This window comes from Odontesthes bonariensis, chromosome 9, assembly GCF_027942865.1.
Source record: "Odontesthes bonariensis isolate fOdoBon6 chromosome 9, fOdoBon6.hap1, whole genome shotgun sequence".
In the NCBI taxonomy this organism is placed as follows: Eukaryota; Metazoa; Chordata; class Actinopteri; order Atheriniformes; family Atherinopsidae; genus Odontesthes; species Odontesthes bonariensis.
In genome coordinates this window covers 2,504,751-2,519,611 of record NC_134514.1, presented here as the reverse complement: position 1 = coordinate 2,519,611, position 14,861 = coordinate 2,504,751, and positions in this window count along the sequence as shown.

Sequence of the window (14,861 nt, the reverse complement as noted above, 5' to 3'; positions counted from 1 at the left end):
TGCAGCTTTCTAGTGTAACTTGTTATTGACTCGTGAACAAACAACTGATGTAAAATTCTAAAGGGGAGGGGAACGGTCTTCATTAAATGGGGATTCTAAATTGAAATTAAACTGTGAGTGTGTCCGGTTGTCTTTTAGTGACAGAACTGTGGTGGACCAGCAACATGTCTCAGGGCTTTTACCCTTAAGGCTATTATATCTATAATAATATCTATTGTTAGGCTATGTCTCCGTTACATTCAGGGACTGACTTCAGGAAGGAAATTTCCATTCAAAGAACAATGCTGCTGAATGTGCTCTGAAAAGATTATTTTTTTCATATAAGCTGAATAATGAGTTAAAGATGCTCATAAAATTCTGTTTAGAAGAGGGGGAAATATTCCAGTTAGACCAAGAGGAAATATAAACGGACATTGCATCTCTTTCTGGTATGATTCTCATTCGATTTCAAACTAAAATGAGAAATCTTTGTTACATGTTTCCTAAATTAACAATACACATGATCTTACCTTGATCAGTTCTTTGGACAACATGGGGAGTCTTTTACACACATTAAATTAAACAGCTGACTTAAATGAACTATTCCATTGGACACATGAACTAGAGGAGCACAACTCCTGTCAGAACCAGCGCCCTTTATAGCAGTTTTTGTTCCTGATCCATGGAATCAGTCCAGGAATAATTTGCCCAGGAATAATATATGCTATCATCTTAATTATAATCTTTCTTTCAGAAACATGAATATACCCGAGATTCAAACATTACACATGACATTCATTAACACCTTCCTGATTATGGCATTGATATCATATGCAAACTTTACACAGAAATAAGGAGCATCAGCAGAGGTCAGATTACACAAAACAGATACCCAGCACTGCAGGAAACTAAATATAATCAAAAGAAGATTGTTACTTACAGCAGAACCACCTCACAGCCTCTGAGAGAATGCTGCACTTCAACACTTATATCACCTGTGAGAGACCCGCCCACCAACTCCTCCCAAAGGAGGATCAGAACAATTTCTGAGAAGTCACATGACTTACAGAAAGAGCAAAAATACATAATTATATGAACATAAACACATATATATACAATGACACCTTCCTGATTATGGCATTTATATCATATGCAAACTTTATAATGCATATATATGAATAATTTTGTGAAGAACTCAAACTGCTGCCTGTTTATACAATGTATGTCTCTACTTAAAGCTTATTTTTAAAGTCAGCTATAAACTTATATTTTGCACTGTTTTTTAACTTTAATTTGGGCTGACATTTTCATTTTAGAGCAGTCTATAATACGATATTTACTGTCTTACATGGACCACATGTGTGTATGCCCATCTTAAACGTTATTTATTTGCTGACTGGCGGCCTGTCCAGGGTGTACCCCGCCTCTCGCCCATTGACTGCTGGGATAGGCTCCAGCCCCCCCGCGACCCGACCGACGGATTCAGCGGTATAGATAATGGATGGATGGATGGATGTTCTTACTCATTTCCTTCTTCTTGGCTGATACCTGACATTAGTCCTGCACATGTTCTTACTCATTTCCTTCTTCTTGGCTTGATACCTGACATTAGTCCTGCACATGTTCTTACTCATTTCCTTCTTCTTGGCTGATACCTGACATTAGTCCTGCACATGTTCTTACTCATTTCCTTCTTCTTGGCTTGATACGTGACATTAGTCCTGTACATGGTCCTATTCATTTCCTTATTTATTTATTTTTTTCCCTTGTCCTGTCCAGCATTATGGCAGCAGAATTGTAATCTGAATACCGTTTATGCCAAACACATTTGCTATGCCAAGGGAAGCTTTATGAGTGTAAAGCTTTCCCCACTGACACCTTCCCTATGACTGATTTTCTGAACGATTTAGTGATAGTGACGCAACCATTCTTGAACGGGACTTGGAAGTCCAGGGCCCTCATTCATCATTAGTGCGTAGAATCCCTTCTAAATCCTGTCGTATGAGTGAAATTTAGAATGTGCTCAAGTACAAAAAAATCAGCATTCATCAAACGTTCTTAGACAGGTCGTATGCACACCGGTAGGTAATCTGCAATGATAAATACCACACCTGCCAGTTCACCTTGCGCGGGCACGATCAGACTAATTTGCATCATGGAACGCCCCCAAGTAACCATATATGGCACCAACATTCCCTTTAAAAGCCACCGGAACTTGCTTGCTTGCGCTTGACTCATGAGACACATGAGAAGCAATACAGAATCATACGCGGCGGACAGCACAGCTTTATGCCAATTACGCACACAGGCTCCACACGCACATCGCGTCTGCAATCATAACTCATTACGGGAAATCACATTTTGCCCATATTTTAGAGACCCCCCAACATTTCCCAAATCATGTTTTCGGGGGGTCTCGTGTCAATTTCAGGGGGTCTCGGATCCCCCGAGTCCCCCCGTAGTTCGAACACTGACCATACATATAACCAATGTTGCAAACATGCTGCGCAACACTCACCAATAAGCCATCCATCTTCAACAGCTCCTTCTTGTAAACGAAGGCCCACGGAGCTGTTCTGCAAAATAAAGGAATCGGACAGCACCTGTATGCACAGGTATGGCTTGCGTGCGCTTAGTTTCTCGCTAGAGAAATGGCCCCAATTCACAGCAGAGGTCGAGCAATATATGTTTTGGAAATCTGAACCTGCTTAGAAGCCACTCACTACTTTCTGCCAATAAATCTGCACGCTCCCTAAACACGCGCTCCCTCCGTAGCGCACGGTTTTCCAGATCCTCAAGCAATGCAAGATGGGCCATGTTGCGTTCTGAATGGCATGTCCTACGTGTGCCTTTTATACCCATATCAATTAAACTAGGCTGATTATTGTCAGGTCTTCTGGTGAAACAATTATTGTTACACTCTGAATGAAATGCAATGAACGCCAGGTAGGTCTAATGCACCGTGCTTTGGAATTGCATAGGCTACACGGACCCAAATGCCGTCAGACACACTGTAATGCAACAATTGAATGAACATTGTAATATTCCCCTGTGCAGCGATCAACACCATTTGCAGTTTCGTAATTCTACCACTAGGCAATGTGTGTAAGCATGGTCAAAGCTGTGCGTAGATTTAGGAACATTTCTAAGTTCAAGTACATGTTCGTAAATCCCACACTTTGCTCAGGAATGATCGCACGCACGCTTTACGCACAGATCTGTTCCTAAGAACGCTTGATAAATGAGGGCACAGGAATTTACTGATGCCATAATGGCTATGCAGAACAGAAAAACTCCAGGCATGGACGGATACCCCGTAGAGTTTTATAAGAAGTTTAAAGTTCAGCTTGCCCCTCTTCTCTTGGCAGTTTTTACTGAATCACTGGAGAGGCGTTCCTTACCCACCACATGTTCTCAGGGGTCCATTTCACTTCTGCTCAAGAAAGACAAGGATCCAACTCACTGTGGTTCATATCGTCCGATATCTCTTCTGAATGTAGATGCAAAAATATTAGCTAAAGTCTTGGCCATACGCATGGAAAATTTTCTTCCAAAAATGATCTCTGAGGATCAAACTGGCTTTATTAGAGGCCGTCATTCATTTTCAAACATACGCCGCCTTATTAATATAGCATATACCAAGCCCCCCGTTCACCTGTCTGAAGCTATTATTTCTCTAGACGCCGAGAAAGCTTTTGATAGAGTAGAATTTTTGTATTTATTTGCAGCTTTGGATAAATTCGGCTTTGGCAAGACCTTCATTTCCTGGATTAAGCTTTTGTATAAACATCCACAAGCAAGCGTTCAAACCAATGACTTGAGATCAAATTTCTTCCCCTTGAGTAGAGGTACAAGACAAGGTTGCCCCCTCTCCCCACTTTTATTTTCCATAATGATCGAACCACTTGCCATAGCCTTAAGAACTACGACAGAATTTCAGGGTATAACTAGAGGGGGAATAGAACACAGGGTTTCATTGTACGCTGATGATCTGTTATTATATGTCAGTCACCCAGTGACATGCGCAACTAAAATTGTGTGCCTATTAGAAAAGTTTGGAAGGTTTTCTGGATATAAACTAAACTTTTAGAAAAGTGTGTGTTTCCTTTTGAATTCTACATCACCACCTGGTCTGACATCCTCTTTTCCTTTTCAACTTACTAATTCAGGTTTCAACTATCTAGGAATTAATATTACCAAATCCTTCTCATCTCTGTCGTCAAATTTGACAATAATAGTTAATCGAATGAAAGAGGACTTCAAAAGATGGTCTGCCCTACCTTTAACTTTAGCAGGCCGTATAAATACAGTAAAGATGAACATTCTCCCAAAGTTTTTATATGTCTTCCAATGTCTACCTTTATTTCTTACCAAGACCTTTTTTAAACAGTTGGGTCAAGCTTTGACCTCATTTATATGGGGTAGCAAATTACCAAGAGTTAAGATGAGTCTTTTACAAAGGCTACGCAGTACAGGTGGACTATCACTGCCCAGCTTTATTCACTACTACTGGGCTGCAAACATCCAGAAAATACTTTATTGGTTGCATTCCCCTGACACAAATTGGTGTGCTTTGGAGGAACAATCATGTCGGCAGTCCAGTATCTGGGCTTTGATCTACTCATCACTACATCGCGGCCTTCTCGCTTTACCTCTAATCCTATAGTTCTTTCTACACTAAAAATTTGGAACCAGTTTCGTTCACATTACAAATTTCTTTCTGCCTCTGTCTTGGGCCCCATTCATAAAAAACACCCTTTTCCCCCATCTACCATCGGCTTGTCATTTATGGAGTGGTTGAGGAGAGATATCCACTGTTTTTATGATCTTTATAAGGCTGGGACCATGGCCAGTTTTGAAAATTTGCAGACACATCATAATCTACCTAGACAACTGTTTTTTCAATATCTCCAGATCCGACACTTCCTTAAGGCTAGTTTTCCATCCTTCCCCACATTACCAACATTGGGAGCTTGGGAAGAGCTAACTCTCTTAAAACCAAGGAGAGGTATAATATCTCTTATATATGGCAGACTTATGTCTCTGGATGACCAAAACCTAACTAAGATTAAAAGTCGTTGGGAAGATGAGTTGGGAGTAGATCTGGGAGATCATTGGGAATGTGCACTTGAAAGAGTTAATTCTTCATCATCCTGTGCACGTCTATCTCTTATTCAGTTTAAAGTCCTTCACAGGGTACATTATAGTAAAGCCAGATTGGCTGAAGTATACCCAGGAGCAGACGCAAGCTGTAGCAGGTGTTCATTTTCTCCTGCCAATCTCACACATAGTTTTTGGTCCTGTCCCTCCCTTGAATCATATTGGTCTGGAGTGTTTAAAACCTTGTCTGATGCATTGGACATACCCATCGAACCAAACCCCATTACTGCAATTTTTGGTATACCTTTAGATCTAGACACAGTTACAAAAACCCAGTCTGATGTCATTGCTTTTACTTCACTGCTTGCGCGGCGCAGGATTCTCTTAGGATGGAAATCTTCCACACCTCTGTAGCGTGCTCTCAGGAAGAGAGGACGAGAATGTTTACATAAAGATCCAACCTTTCTTGACATCAAAAAACATTCCCTTTTTACGACTCTTTTAACGGACTAGCTCAAAGGAGATAAGGACCCAGATGTGAATTCTGGCCAACAGGGGTTCATTGTTTGAGTTGCTCTCCCCCACGCCAGCTACGCATGATAAATTATGTATGCTGACACCTCCTGATAAGAAAAACCAGCCACATCTACCTCCCTTTTTCTCACCCAATCCCAGGAATGTGCCGATCCTCTATTTTCCAGAGAATGAAAATAGACCACAAACTTCACTTTTCTTGGACTAAAAGTGTGAAAATCGTTACTGGACAAATCCACAGGTTTTTTCAAGACATTTTCCGTTCTTCTACATGGAATATCCCAGGAATTACGATTATTTGATTTTTATAGAAATTCTCCGGTGGAGCCACAGCGCCATCCAGAGGACATGGATGACGGACACTTTTCACTATGTCAGCCTAATGACCAAGGACAATTACAACTCCATCCATCCATCAATCCATCCATCATCTTCCGCTGGTCCGGGGGTCGGGTCGCGGGGGCAGCAGCTTGAGCAGAGAGACCCAGACGTCCCTGTCCCCGGCCACTTCCTCCAGCTCTTCTGGGGGGACCCCGAGGCGTTCCCAGGCCAGCCGAGAGACATAGTCTCTCCAACGTGTCCTGGGTCTTCCCCGGGGCCTCCTCCCAGTGGGACGGGCCCGGAACACCTCACCGGGGAGGCGTCCAGGAGGCATTCTCACCAGATGCCCCAGGAGGCATCCTAACCAGATGCCCCAGGAGGCATCCTAACCAGATGCCCCAGGAGGCATCCTAACCAGATGCCCGAGCCACCTCATCTGACTCCTCTCGATGCGGAGGAGCAGCGGTTCTACTCCGAGCCCCTCCCGGATGACCAAGCTTCTCACCCTATCTCTAAGGGAGAGCCCAGACACCCTGCGGAGGAAACTCATTTCGGCCGCTTGTATTCGCGATCTCGTTCTTTCGGTCACTACCCACAGCTCGTGACCATAGGTGAGGATAGGAACATAGATTGACCGGTAAATCGAGAGCTTCGCCTTCTGGCTCAGCTCCTTCTTCACCACGACGGGCCGGTGCAGAGCCCGCATCACTGCAGACGCCGCACCGATCCGTCTGTCAATCTCCTGCTCCATTCGTCCCTCACTCGTGAACAAGACCGAGATACTTGAACTCCTCCACTTGGGGAAGGATCTCATTCCCGACCCGGAGAGGGCATTCCACCCTTTTCCGGCCGAGGACCATGGTCTCGGATTTGGAGGTGCTGATTCTCATCCCAGCCGCTTCACATTCGGCTGCGAACCGCTCCAGTGAGAGCTGAAGGTCACGGCCCGACGACGCCAACAGAACCACATCGTCCGCAAAAAGCAGAGACCCAATTCTGAGGTCGCCAAACCGGACCCCCTCAACGCCCTGGCTGCACCTAGAAATTCTGTCCATAAAAATTATGAACAGAATCGGTGACAAAGGGCAGCCCTGACGGAGTCCAACCCTCACAGGAAACATGTCCGACTTACTGCCGGCAATGCGGACCAAACTCTGACTACGGTCATACAAGGACCAAACAGCCTGTATCAAGGAGTCCGGCACTCCATACTCCCGGAGCACCCCCCACAAGAGTCCCCGAGGGACACGGTCGAACGCCTTCTCCAAGTCCACAAAACACATGTAGACCGGTTGGGCGAACTCCCATGCTCCCTCCAGGATCCTGCGGAGGGTATAGAGCTGGTCCACTGTTCCACGGCCAGGACGAAAACCACACTGCACCTCCTGGATCCGAGATTCGACTATCCGGCGGATCCTCCTCTCCAGTACCCCCGAAAAGACCTTACCAGGGAGGCTGAGGAGTGTGATCCCCCTATAGTTGGAACACACCCTCCGGTCCCCCTTTTTAAAGAGGGGAACCACCACCACGATCTGCCAGTCCAGAGGCACTGCCCCCGATGTCCACGCGATGCTGCAGAGGCGTGTCAACCAAGACAGCCCCACAACATCCAGAGCCTTGAGGAACTCAGGACGGACCTCATCCACCCCCGGGGCCTTGCCACCGAGGAGTTTTTTGACCACCTCGGCGACCTCAGCCCCAGAGATGGGAGGTCCCACGTCCGAGCTCCCCAACTCTGCTTCCTCATCGGAAGGCGTGTCGGTAGGATTGAGGAGGCCCTCGAAGTATTCCCCCCACCGACTCACGACGTCCCTAGTTGAAGTCAGCAGAGCCCCGCCCTCACCATACACGGTGTTGACGGTGCACCGCTTCCCCCCCCTGAGCCGCCAGATGGCGGACCAGAATCTCCTCGAGGCCGTCCGGAAGTCGTTCTCCATGGCCTCCCCGAACTCCTCCCGAGCCCGAGTTTTTGCCTTAGCAACCGCCGAGGCTGCGTTCCGCTTGGCCTGTCGGTACCATCAGCTGCTTCCAGAGTCCCACTGGCCAAAAAGGCCCGACAGGACTCCTTCTTCAGCTTGACAGCTTCCCTCACCACTGGTGTCCACCAGCGGGTTCGGGGATTGCCGCCACGACAGGCACCGACCACCTTACGGCCACAGCTCCGGTCGGCCGCCTCAACAATGGAGGCACGGAACATGGCCCATTCGGGCTCAATGTCCCCCACCTCCCCAGGGACATGGTTGAAGCTCTGCCGGAGGTGGGAGTTGAAACTCCTCCTTACAGGGGATTCCGCCAGCCGTTCCCAGCAGACCCTCACAATACGTTTGGGCCTGCCAGGTCTGACCGGCTTCCTCCCCCACCAGCGGAGCCAACTCACCACCAGGTGGTGATCAGTTGACAGCTCCGCCCCTCTCTTCACCCGAGTGTCCAGGACATACGGCCGCAAGTCCGAAGATACAACCACAAAGTCGATCATCGAGCTGAGGCCTAGGGTGTTCTGGTGCCAAGTGCACATATGGACACCCTTATGCCTGAACATGGTGTTCGTTATGGACAGTCCGTGACGAGCACAGAAGTCCAACAACAAAACACCACTCTGATTCAGATCGGGGGGGCCGTTCCTCCCAATCACGCCCCTCCAGGTCTCACTGTCATTGCCCACGTGAGCATTGAAGTCTCCCAGCAGGACGAGGGAGTCTCCCGGAGGAGCACTCTCCAGTGCCTCCTCCAGGGAATCCAAAAAGGGTGGGTACTCTGAACTGCCGTTCGGTGCATAAGCACAAACAACAGTCAGGACCCGTCCCCCCACCCTAAGGCGGAGGGAGGCTCCCCTCTCGTCTACCGGGGTGAACCCCAATGTACAGGCGCACAGCCGGGGGGCGATAAGTATGCCCACACCTGCTCTACGCCTCTCACCGCGGGCAACTCCAGAGTGGAAGAGAGTCCAACCCCTCTCGAGGAGGCTGGTTCCGGAGCCCAAGCCATGTGTCGAGGTGAGTCCGACTATATCTAGCCGGAACCGCTCAGCCTCGCGCACCAGCTCAGGCTCCTTCCCCAGCAGAGAGGTGACGTTCCACGTCCCAAGAGCCAGCTTCAGTAGCCGAGGATCAGACCGCCAAGGTCCCTGCCTTCGGCTGCTGCCCAGCTCACACTGCACCCGACCCCCATGGCCCCTCCCACGGGTGGTGAGCCTGTCGGAAGGGGGACCCGTGTCGTTTCTTCGGGCTGTGCCCGACCGAGCCCAACGGGCACAGACCCGGCCACCAGGCGCTCGCCGGCGGGCCCCACCCCTGGGCCTGGCTCCAGGGGGGGGCCCCGGTGACCCGCGTCCGGGCGAAGGAACACGGTGTCCAATTTTCTTTCTCATCATAGGGGTCAATTACAACTATGGATGTTTTAATGTTCTCATTATGTGCAATGCGTAACCCAATGGTGTTAATTCCACAGGTATTACTCAAAGAGCTGCAGATTGTTCTAGTTAACAGTAAGCAAAAGTTTGTCATACCATTTTTATCATGATAATATGAAGTATTATATGCTGATGACCGTTTCATGCTCATATTTGTGTTTATGCTGCTCTCATGCAAACATTATCAACTGCTATGAACCGTGTATGTTTTTAAATCAATGCAATATGGGTTAAATACGTCTGTAAGGGAAAAGCAGTGATTCTTCCCTTTTGTCTCATGAATTCAGCTCGGTTCCCTCCTCCCTTTTTAACCTTTGGGTTAAAAAGCCAGCTAAACGCTGATTGGACGAAAGCTGACACGTGACCTCAAGCTTAAAGGCAGAGGCGCACAGGAGATTCGCTCTCTTATCTTCACCCCGCAACTCTCTTGTCTTCAAACTCTTCCTCATCAAACCCTCCTATTAAAGGCACAATGTGCGATTTTTATGTCATTTTGAAGTGTATTGCATACAAAAAACACCTATACATACCATAAGAGTGTGCAGAAATAATCCTACTGGCATGTCCTAACCAAAGTTTATACGCAGCATAGCTGAGTTTTACATCAGTTTAGCATGCTAAACTGATAGCGCAGGACCGGCAGTTTTTCTGGCCAGGAGGTGGCGATATAGAGTAAAATCAACCTCTGTTCAACCCCAGGCAGTAGAAGAAATCGCTGGTCTGGCGCTGGCCCCGCCCCCGCCGGCCCACCCCCGCCGGCCCACCCCCGCCCCCACCCCACTCACTCCTCCTCAGAGCAGGTGCTAGTGGCACAGCCCTTTTACAGACAGCCGTTCCACTTCCTATTCGCCCCATTATAAAAAATTTGGCTGCAGTTCAGTTGATTTTGTCTGGGGGCGCTGGCGAGCGAGTGCAGAATGACCATTTTCCATAGGGCTGGCGCTAATAACTCAAAAAATGTCCCCGCTAGCGGCTGAAACCTGAAAATAATACTGTGATTTCTGACAGAGGGATGTGGATTTATATCGAAAGTACAATAACCTGGGAGTTATGGCTTTCTGTTTTCTTACAGGTCTGGCATTTGCGAGTCAGTATCCGCTAGCATCTAGCTAACGGAATCTGAAGAACGCACGGCTGATTACGACCGGCTGCTTTACGGCACTCGTCCACTGTGCCAGAGTGCTAACCTGGTGCCGCTAACAACAACCAAAGCTAAACCAGAGGCTAGTCAGAGAGTATGTAAAAGGGCTGTGCTGAAATCTGTAACTATTTGAGCTAACACCTCTCTGCTAGCTCAGCGCTAGGACTGACCATGCCGTAAAGTGATTCCACATGCGTGACGTCACTCGGGATGCAATACTGACAATAAATGTGTATTTTAAACAAATCTAGTGAGTCTAAAAAAATCAAACCAAGTGCCGTTTGAAAGGATAATTTATCCTGCCTTTAGGAAAATTAAAATGAAAAAATATAAAAAATTATATCCAAAGCAATGGCTGGATCTAAGGTGGATTTCATTGTACCACCATAGAGTTCGGCGTGCTCTGCACTGCTTCGTTGGCGCCCCTAGAGTGCAGTACCACCCGGAAATAGCCGCCAGTTTTCCCTCTCCTCATAGTAGAGACTCTCTGCTAGTGGCTTCAGAGAGGCTAACGAGATGGCAGATGCTAGGAGGAGTGAGTGGGGTGGGGGCGGGGCCAGCGCCAGACCAGCGATTTCTTCTACTGCCTGGGGTTGAACGGAGGTTGATTTTACTCTATATCGCCACCTCCTGGCATATAAATCGCACATTGTGCCTTTAAGGTCCTCTCTCTGTTTTACTCCGTAACTATTAATTCCCATTTTTTTAGACTTTCCCCCTTTTAAAGTGTGGTCCGATACACGCGAGTGTTTGCTAACTCATACAGCCCGGCCCAAGCAACCACTTTCCATCCAGGAAGGAAAGAAGAAGAAGCAGTCGACTCAACGTTACTCAGCTGGTCACCAAGGAAACGTGGTCTCCAACAACGACGCTCAGCACAACAGTATCACGCGATCTTCCACAAAGTAAGGTGCTGAATTCTGAGATCTTTGAAGCAGAGAACTCTGCTGAACTCTGAATGCTGAATCCTTCCTCTGGAAGTGATGGTTGTGCAGAGATCCGTAGGAAATAACCGGCCGAAGTGATTAGCCATAGCAGCTCCGTGTGAAGGCCCAGGCTTAGTATTAACGTCTTAACCCCATGTCACTAGTCATCCCTTTTAGTTAAGTTATCTCTCCCTTTCAACCGTGTTTCCTTATAACTATTGCAAAATACCCATTTTCTGTCTCTTATCAATTGTTTATACACCTATATACCTGTGCAATGTTGAATAAATGTTTGTATTAATCCATTTAAGCGCGTCACGGACAGTTTATTAAGCCGGTTGTCACTTCAAACAGAATTTACGTTTCAGTGAGACTACCCATTTTATTATCTTAACAGTTTTCCTCTCTGGACTGTAACTTAAACAAGTTAAACAATTACAGGAGGTGGTGCCCTAAATTCGAGGTTTAAGGTTTATTGAGACTGTGAGAAGATCTTATAAATCCTTATATTTAATACATATATAAACGCCCAATAACGCTACATATTTATGGTGCGTCCGCGTGAGGCTTTTGCAAAATAACCGCGCTTAGCAAAGCTGTCTGTGTGTGAGCATTTTTACAAACTGTTGTTTCCTGCATCGAGAGTAGGCTGAGAATTAACGGAGAGTGAAGATAGAAGAGCCAAATAACGAACTTTATGGATGCATAAACTTGTTGTTTGATTGTTTTTGTAGTAAGAAAGTATTACAAAACACAGAAACGGAACACACCAGCGCCGCCTGTGTGTGCTTCCCCCTGAAGTAATATTGCATGCAAGGAGCGTGTTAAAAACGCTCAATAATATATGGCCAAGTGGGGATTAATGATTGCGAGTATCCAACATTGATCTAACCACCCTGAAGACAGAGATAATTATCCGCGAAATTCCGGTATTGTCTGCTGAATTTAGGAACTCCAAGAGAAGCTAGTATAGCTACCTAGCCAGCAGCTGGTTTGTTTACAAATCAGCCAGGAGAAGTATACGGCACGGCGAAGCTTCCCGTGACCGAAAAGTGACGCCTACGGCGTGTACTGTGACTCCCCGAAGAGAGGGTAATTTAGTCAATTTTGAAGAGTTGAAGTGCCTAAAGGCAAGTCTGTTGTAACTTGGTGTTCGTATAACGCTCACGAGCCCAATTGAGTCAGCACGTCGGTAGAAGAGCCGACGTGCCGAGAAGCCCCCTTAAAGGTTTAAGGTGGAAAGTTGGAGACCGCCGCGTCTCGCAAGCACTGTTGTCTTTTCTGCAAAGCTGTTGCTGAAAGCTGTTTTTTTTGGAAACCGCCGTGTTTCTTTTTGCTTGTGACATGAACGCTGATGTTTAAGGCTTTAGCGTTGATGCTACGAAGCTAAATTGCTGTGGGCTAAAAGCCACACACTAAGACGAGTCTTCCTGAGTGGGAGGTGCCAAAGTCGTCAACATCTGACGTCAGCACTTTCTCACTCTTCCCCCGGAAGTCCGCTGCAAATAACACAAGAACGAGCCTTAGCGTCATCTGCTGGTAGCTTGGTTAATTACAACAAAGTGAAGGAATTCTGGGAAATGGTGTTTGACTAACAAATCTGACCAGCGCCATTGTAACTTGTGGTGAAGTGATTGAATTGAAAAGCAATCACGTGGTTCACAACTAATTCCTGTACTAACAATGACTGTTTGCATAACTTGTTTAAGGGTTTAAGAGAAAAACGATTCTTAAATAAATAGGGAATTTAAAATCAGAAAACTCAACAGTAACTGATTTTTAAGGTTAAAAGAGAGTCAACCTAAAACGGTGGAGTATACCCACAACTCCTAAATTGTGACACCCCAATCAGCAACCCCAAAATTAACATCATTAGAAAAGGAACGACACTTGGAAGAAGGAAAGAACTTATCAATAATTTGGCTTAATCAAGTAAGATCAATTTTATTAAGGAATACTTCTTTTTGAATTTTGTTTTGGTTGATTATTTCCATCTTGTTGTTATTTAATTTTTGTTTTAAGTTTAATTTCAAAATCAATTTTGAATTAAATAATTTTAAGCGATAAATTTTTAATTTTAATATTATTTTGATCATTAAATGTTTTGGTTTTTTTCAATTTTTTTCACTTTTCTTCCCTTCTTCCAGACACGCCAAACTTAGTCTATAACTTGCCTAACTGCTTACCACAGTTACGCCTAAACAAATAGATTAACAAAACTTTTCTCGACAAATCAACATGACTTCTGACACGTCCAGTCAGGACGATCCATTCGAAGCAATGGAAAACACCCTGATGGATTTGACCGAAGAGCTAATTCCAGGTTATGTCAACCAAATAACAGGCACTGACCCCAACAAGCTCGGGGCAATAGTGTCAGAACTTATTGCAGGAGTGGAAGAGAAGACGCCCAAAGACAAAACTTTAACAAAGTTATTGGGGAGCTTAGCTGTCGTATTCTCCGCGCGATTCAAACATGCACATAAGGTGGTGGAGCAAGCCGCTGAAAAACTCAAAACTCGGTCGCAAACGATAACGCAATTACAGGAGGAAAAGAAATTCCTCCAACATAAATTAGACGTCTCTGAAAGGACAGCAAGCCAGGCTGCTGACCAAATAAAGAAATTAACAACCCAGGTTGAACAATCAGACAGAGATATGAATCAACTAAAAGGGATAAACGGGGAGCTTGGGGAATCGCTCCAGCAGTGCCAACAAGAGTTGCTGGCTAACCAAGCTAAACTGGAAGAGGTTAATAAAGCCCATAAGGACTCGCACCAACCTCTCCACGATGCCCTGCAGACAGTGCAGGATCTGAACACTGAAGTCGCATCCTATGAGACGCATCTCAGTGCTAAACAAAAACAGATACAGCTTTTGCAGGAACACCTCGGTGAAGCTAAAGACAAAATCAATGAAGCGTATCAGCAAAACGAACGCCTAACAGCAAAGTTGATAAATGCCAAAAGAGATTTACGTCAGTCCTTGGAGGCTGAACGCAAACTGAAAATGCCTGATCCCTCTCAACCAGAAAAGGAAGGCCGTTTTAGCTATAAGGGAGCCCAGGGGGAGTCGTTCTTTCCCCCAACAGGGCCAGCTACCCCAAATCCTTTCAGAGCCCACGGTGAGTCCCCAGAACCAACCAGACTGGATCAGTCGGTCCTTGCTCTGGGAAACCACACACCGTTGGGACCTTCTGACCGAGAATTAGACAAAATCGCTCGCAACGTGCCAAGGTTCGAACCCACTCCTGGGGGGCCGCACGACACCCGAGCTTACTTAAATGATATTGACTTCTATTTGCGTCGATTTCCAAACGCATCCATTACGGACAAAATCTACTTGATTAAAATCACGTCCAGCCGTGAAGTAAGTAGATTCATCGAACGTCAGCTTGATTCCATCCAAAATGATTATGCACTTCTCTGTCAAACGATGGAGAGGGAATTTT